This window comes from Hibiscus syriacus, unplaced genomic scaffold, assembly GCF_006381635.1.
Source record: "Hibiscus syriacus cultivar Baekdansim isolate YM2019G1 unplaced genomic scaffold, ASM638163v2 tig00000329_pilon, whole genome shotgun sequence".
NCBI lineage: Eukaryota > Viridiplantae > Streptophyta > Magnoliopsida > Malvales > Malvaceae > Hibiscus > Hibiscus syriacus.
In genome coordinates this window covers 358,594-364,941 of record NW_024061782.1, presented here as the reverse complement: position 1 = coordinate 364,941, position 6,348 = coordinate 358,594, and the positions used below count along the sequence as shown (strand labels likewise).

At 34.1% G+C, this 6,348-nt stretch overlaps 1 pseudogene; it reads right to left on the bottom strand.

Annotated features, from left to right (window-relative positions):
• Window positions 1–1,354: 1,354 nt before the first annotated feature.
• Window positions 1,355–6,072, bottom strand: LOC120165246 (annotated as a pseudogene).
• Window positions 6,073–6,348: the final 276 nt, after the last annotated feature.

Below are 6,348 nucleotides of genomic sequence, written 5' to 3'. Positions count from 1 at the left end.
TATAAACCTAAATTTTCTTAGGATTGATTATACTATTAATCCTAACAGTTTTATACTTTCATAATTGATTATCATTTTTATCATATTTAAAAAATATACAAATTGTATATTGTTGTTATCTCTTGAAATTTAGTATCATGTATACAAGGATACGACAAGAATATGAGCATTCATTGTCATTTATATAGAAAAAAATAAAATGTCTCTTTTTTTTTAATTAATCAATTAGTATTCGATGTATTGACTAACTATATTCTTCTATTCGAAGATCGATAAAGAAAACCAAAATTCCACAAGATGCATGGAAGCCTCAACCGAATGCATGAGTCAGGTAATACAAGATGCTGGCAATTTTCTCTCCATTCTTCAGACCGCTATGAACCATTTGAATTTCCAACAACTGTGTTCGGTCTTAGTACATACCTGATAAAACCTGGCATCAATGTAAAAACCCTTCATTTCAACACAATAACTAATTAAAGTTATTCGATTACATTACATGTATGGTATAGCAAGAGAACCAACTACACACAATGGTAAGGTGACACTCCAAATATCGAGGAAAATATTGTGATGAAAAGAACGGACCATATCAACTAGTTGGATCAGTTCAAACAAGCAAGAATATGGCTTCGTCCAGTTCTGATCCCCAAGGATTGGGGCTTAATGATTAAAATACCCCAACATTTGTACAAATGGCCACTCCGCCCCTATATTTATTTTTGGAGCATTTTACCCTCATAAAGTTTCAATTTTTTGTTAAAACATACAATGTTGGATCTTGGATGAAAACCATTAGTTGATAAATAATCAATTCATATTGCCGACGTAATATTTTCACATGTGTTCAATTAATGATGTGACATATACCGTATCATTCAAAATGATGGCATGTCATGTATCACATCACTCAAAGGGATGACATGAGATTCTCCTATTATAAAATGCTCTAAAAAAATAGGGAACAAAGTGACCATTAGAGTACAAAGTGACCGTTAGTGTAAACGTTAGGGTAATCTTGTCATTGTGTCTAAAATAACCTAAAATCTGGTTAAACCAATAAAAAAAGGATTTTGATGCTGTTTATTAAAACTATTTTTGTAAGGGAGAGATCTGAAACTTCATACATACAGGATTATACCATAATGTTAAATACGTAATTTTTTTAACTAATGACTAAATTTATTTAATTTCAAACCCATATATTTAGTAAAGAATTCATATTTTAATTGAAAAATCCGATTCAACTGGTCCAACCGATGACTGGAAGTAGCTCAGTTTGACCTCCCAATCTCCTTTATTTGTTCATTGATAAAATGTATGCCAATGTACAACAATTTAATCTCAGGTGCACAAAATTATACCAGCATCACATGCACTTTTAGTGTTCCAAAAGTTTGATCTTCTCAAGACAGTTCTGAATATGCTTGGAAACATCAGCTGAGAGTTGTGCTCCGACCAAAAGCTTGTATTGCTCAATCTTTAATTCATCACACTTCGAGGCATAATTTTTACATGCCTTTATACTACCAAGATGAAAAGAACAAAAGTCAATCTTAAACAATCTTTAACATTAATTTCAAGCTCACAAAACTAAAATGATAGCACGTCTTTCAACTAAAGAATACGCAAACTAAAATATCACAGGCATGCCGATTTGACTTTATATGTAAAGAGCTTACCACTAAGATCCAGCAAGTTAAATATCACAGGGCAATTCCCAATACTCCTAACCAAGGTTATTGAGGACCAAATTTGTTGATACTCATCTCTTGAAGCTCCAATTACGCACAACTTTGTAACCGGATTGACATATTTTACTGAAAACGAAAAAAAAAATAGTTGAAAGATCATTAGAAGCAGAAGGGGGAAAAAGGAACTTCAATTCAACAACAATCAATGGGAAACTGAAGTAACAAGAACAGACGCCATTGCTTATATTATACCTTGGAAAGATCCAATCGAAGAAGCTAGACCACCTTCACCAAAGTTGATAAGAATGTTATCCTTGATTGCTTAGGATATGTTAAATTGGGTAATTACAATGGGATCATCCCCTGAAATGTCTTTATTTGGATCCAACATTACCTCCATTGTTGGAAGCGTAGATAGGCACTCAGTAATTTATATAACTCAAACTATTATTGGTACGAAGCAAAATATGTTACAACGACGTTACCCCAATATGACAACACTACAACACTAGATGCGACTAGTTTACAAACACAATCTCGTTATTCTATGCTTTGCTAAGCTTTGTCCTCTCTCCCATACCTTTGCTAAGCTATTTCTCGTTATGGTTTTTCTAAGCTTTTACTCATTTGTATTCATATAAACTAAAGTTATCAACACATATATTTATAGGAGTAATAAACCGCCTATTTTGCTACCATTCTTTATTGTCGCCTTTCTTCTCTCACGTGGTCATTATCCTTCTCGAAGCAACACTTTGCTTGCCTTGGTAAAATTCTTCACTTGTTTTCCGCCTGAAACTTTCCTTCTTAGTAATTAAGCAAATCATAACTAAATACCAAGCGTTGTTGCCATCTTTGACTTTTCAAAGTTTGTTTCCTTAATTTGTTATGTTGCCACATCACCATTTTGCTGCTGCAATTTCATCACATTTTTTATCTCCATAATTTTCTTAACTATTCTAGATGTTGCTTGTTGCTTTCAAGCTTTGCCGACATTAATGAGTCAAATTCATGTTTGACTTTCAACACTCCCCCTCAAACTTGGTTTTCCATTCCGAGCTTTTCTCCACTTGTCATCTCCAATCGATTTTTTCATTACTCGGCAAGTGCACGATGATGCGGCTATGTATTCTTCTTTGCTCTTTCAGCACCTTGAAGAGATTTTTGCAAAATCTGTCACACCTGTCTTGCGATCTTCGCATCAGAAATTTTTTCAAAGGTAGATTCGTCTACTCCTTGAAAAATAAGAACAACGCTCTTTTATCTTTTTTCCTAGATTCTTTCAATGGCTTCTTTTCTTCATTAGTCAGGGTTGTTTCTGCTGCTGCATTTTCAAGCTCGGTGTAACCATCCTTGACAATATCCCAACAATCGTGGGAGCCTAGTAACGCCTTTATTTATATGCCCCAATTGTCATAATTTGTCTTTGTCAATCTTGGGATTTGTGATTGAATAATGTTGGTCATTTTCTCCACCATGTTAAACTCGAACCAAGCTCTGATGCCACTTGTTGAAAGCTTAGATGGGCACTTAGTAATTTATATAACTCGAACTATTATTGATACGAAGTAAAATACGTTACAATGACGTTTCCCCAATATGACAACACTACAACACTAGCTGCGGCTAGTTTACAAACACAATCTCGCTATTCTATGCTTTGCTAAGATTTATCCTCTCTCTCATACCTTTGCTAAGCTATTTCTCATTATGGCTTTTCTAAGCTTTTAATCATTTGTATTTATATAAACTAAAGCTATTAACACATATATTTATAGGAGTAATAATCCGCCTATTTTGCTACCATTCTTTATTGCTGCCTTTCTTCTCTCACATGTTCATTATCCTTCTCGAAGAAACACATTGCTTGCCTTGGTGAAATTCTTCACTTGTTTGCTGTCTGAAAATTTCCTTCTTAGTAATTAAGCAAATCATAACAAAATGCCAAGCTTTGCTGCCATCTTTGACTTTTCAAAGTTTGTTTCCTTAATTTGTTGTGTTGCCACATCACCATTTTGCTGCTACAATTTCATCACATTTTTTATTTTCACAATTTTCTTAACTATTCTAGATATTGCTTGTTGCTTCCACACTTTGCCTACATTAATGAGTCAAAATCATGTTTGACTTTCAACACTCACCCTTAAACTTTATTTTTCATTCCGAGCTTTTCCCCACTTGTCATCTAAAAATCGATTCTTCATTTCTTGGTAAGTGCATGCTGCTGCGGCTATGTATTCTTCTTTGCTCTTTCGGCACCTTGAGATTTTTGCAAAATCTGTCACGCTTGTTTTGCGGTCTTCGCATAAAAAATTTCAAAGGTAGATTCATCTACTCCTTGTAAAATAAAGAACAACACTCTTTTATCTTTTTTCTGAGATTCCTTCAATGCCTTATTTTCTTCATCAGTCAGGGCAGCTTCTGCTGCTGCATTTTCAGGCTTGGTGTAACCATCATCCACGATATCCTAACAATCTTGAGAGTCTAGTAACGCCTTCATTTGTATGCCCCAATTGTCATAATTCATCTTTGTCAATCTCGGGATTTGTAGTTGAATCATGTTGGTCATCTTCTCCACCACGTTAAACTCGAACCAAGCTCTGATACCACTTGTTGGAACGTAGATGGACACTCAGTAATTTATATAACTTGAACTATTATTGATACAAGCAAAATACGTTACAACGACGTTACCCCAATATGACAACACTACAACACTAGCTGCGACTGGTTTACAAATACAATCTCGTTATTATATGCTTTGCTAAGTTTTATCCTCTCTCTCATAGCTTTGCTAAGCTATTTCTCGTTATGACTTTTCTAAGCTTTTACTCATTTGTATTTATATAAACTAAAACTATCAACACATATATTTATAGGAGTAATAAACCGCCTATTTTGCTACCATTATTTATTATCTCCTTTATTCTCTCATGTGGTCATTATCCTTCTTGAAGCAACATTTTGCTTGCCTTTGTGAAATTCTTCACTTGTTTGACGCCTGAAACTTTCCTTCTTAGTAATTAAGCAAATCATAACTAAATGTCAAGCTTTGCTGTCATCTTTACTTTTCAAAGTTTGTTTCCTTAATTTGTAGTGTTGCCACATAACCATTTTGCTGCGCAATTTCATCACATTTTTTATCTCCATAATTTTCTTAACTATTATAGATTTTTCTTGTTGCTTCCAAGCTTTGCCGACATTAATGAGTCAAAATCATGTTTGACTTTCAACACTCCCCCTCAAACTTTATTTTCCATTCTGAGCTTTTCTCCATTGTCATCTCCAATCGATTCTTCATTTCTTAGCAAGTGCACGCTGTTGCGGCTATGTATTCTTCTTTGCTCTTTCGGCACCTTGAAGAGATTTTTGCAAAATTGTCACGCTTGTTTTGTGGTTTTCGCATCAGAATTTTTTTTCAAATATAGATTCGTCCACTCCTTGAAAAATAAAGAACAACGTTCTTTTATCTTTTTTCGGGATTCCTTCAATGCCTTATTTTCTTCATTAGTCACGACTTCTTCTCGCTGCTGTATTTTCAGACTCGGTGTAACCATCATCGACGATATCCCAACAATCTTGGGAGCCTAGTAACACCTTCATTTGTATGCCCCAATTTTCATAATTCGTCTTTGTCAATCTCGAAATTTATGGTTGAATTATGTTGGCCATCTTCTCCACCACGTTAAACTCGAACCAAACTCTGATGCCACTTGTTGGAAGCATATATAGGCACTCAATAATTTATATAACTCGAACAATTTTTGATACGAAGCAAAATATGTTACAACGACGTTACCCCAATATGACAACACTACAACACTAGCTGTTGGTAGTTTACAAACACAATCTCGATGTTCTATGCTTTGCTAAGCTTTATCCTCTCTCTCATAGCTTTTCTAAGCTATTTCTCGTTATGGCTTTTCTAAGCTTTTACTCATTTGTATTCATATAAACTAAAACTATCAACGCATATATTTATAGGAGTAATAAACCGCCTATTTTCCTACCATTCTTTATTGCCGCCTTTCTTCTCTCACGTGGTCATTATCCTTCTCGAAGCAACACTTTGCTTGCCTTGGTGAAATTCTTCACTTGTTTGCCGCCTGAAACTTTCCTTCTTAGTAATTAAGCAAATCATAACTAAATGTCAAACTTTGTTGTCATCTTTGACTTTTCAAAGTTTGTTTCCTTAATTTGTTGTGTTGCCACATCACCATTTTGCAGCTACAATTTCATCACATTTTTTATCTCCACAAATTTCTTAACTATTCTAGATGTTGCTTGTTGCTTCCAAGTTTTTGCCGACATTACTGAGTCAAAATCATTTTTGACTTTCAACATCCATTACCATGTATTTGTTCTTCAATCCCACCATTGTACAACTTTACCTAGTGTAAACCAGAAAGTCTCATCAAATAAAAAACTAGTTCTGATAATTCATGGATTTCTTTCATCATTAGCCAAATTTCAAATTTTTTTCATTATATATAGAAAGAAATAAAACTACAACACATATACTTCATTGAGGAATTCAAAAGGCTGTCAATTTTATAAAAATTCTCTAATTCTAAACAAACATAGGCTCATTAAACATAAAACGAAAACGAAAGACCCAAAGTGCTTTTAACCACGAATCTCAAAATTAAAATAC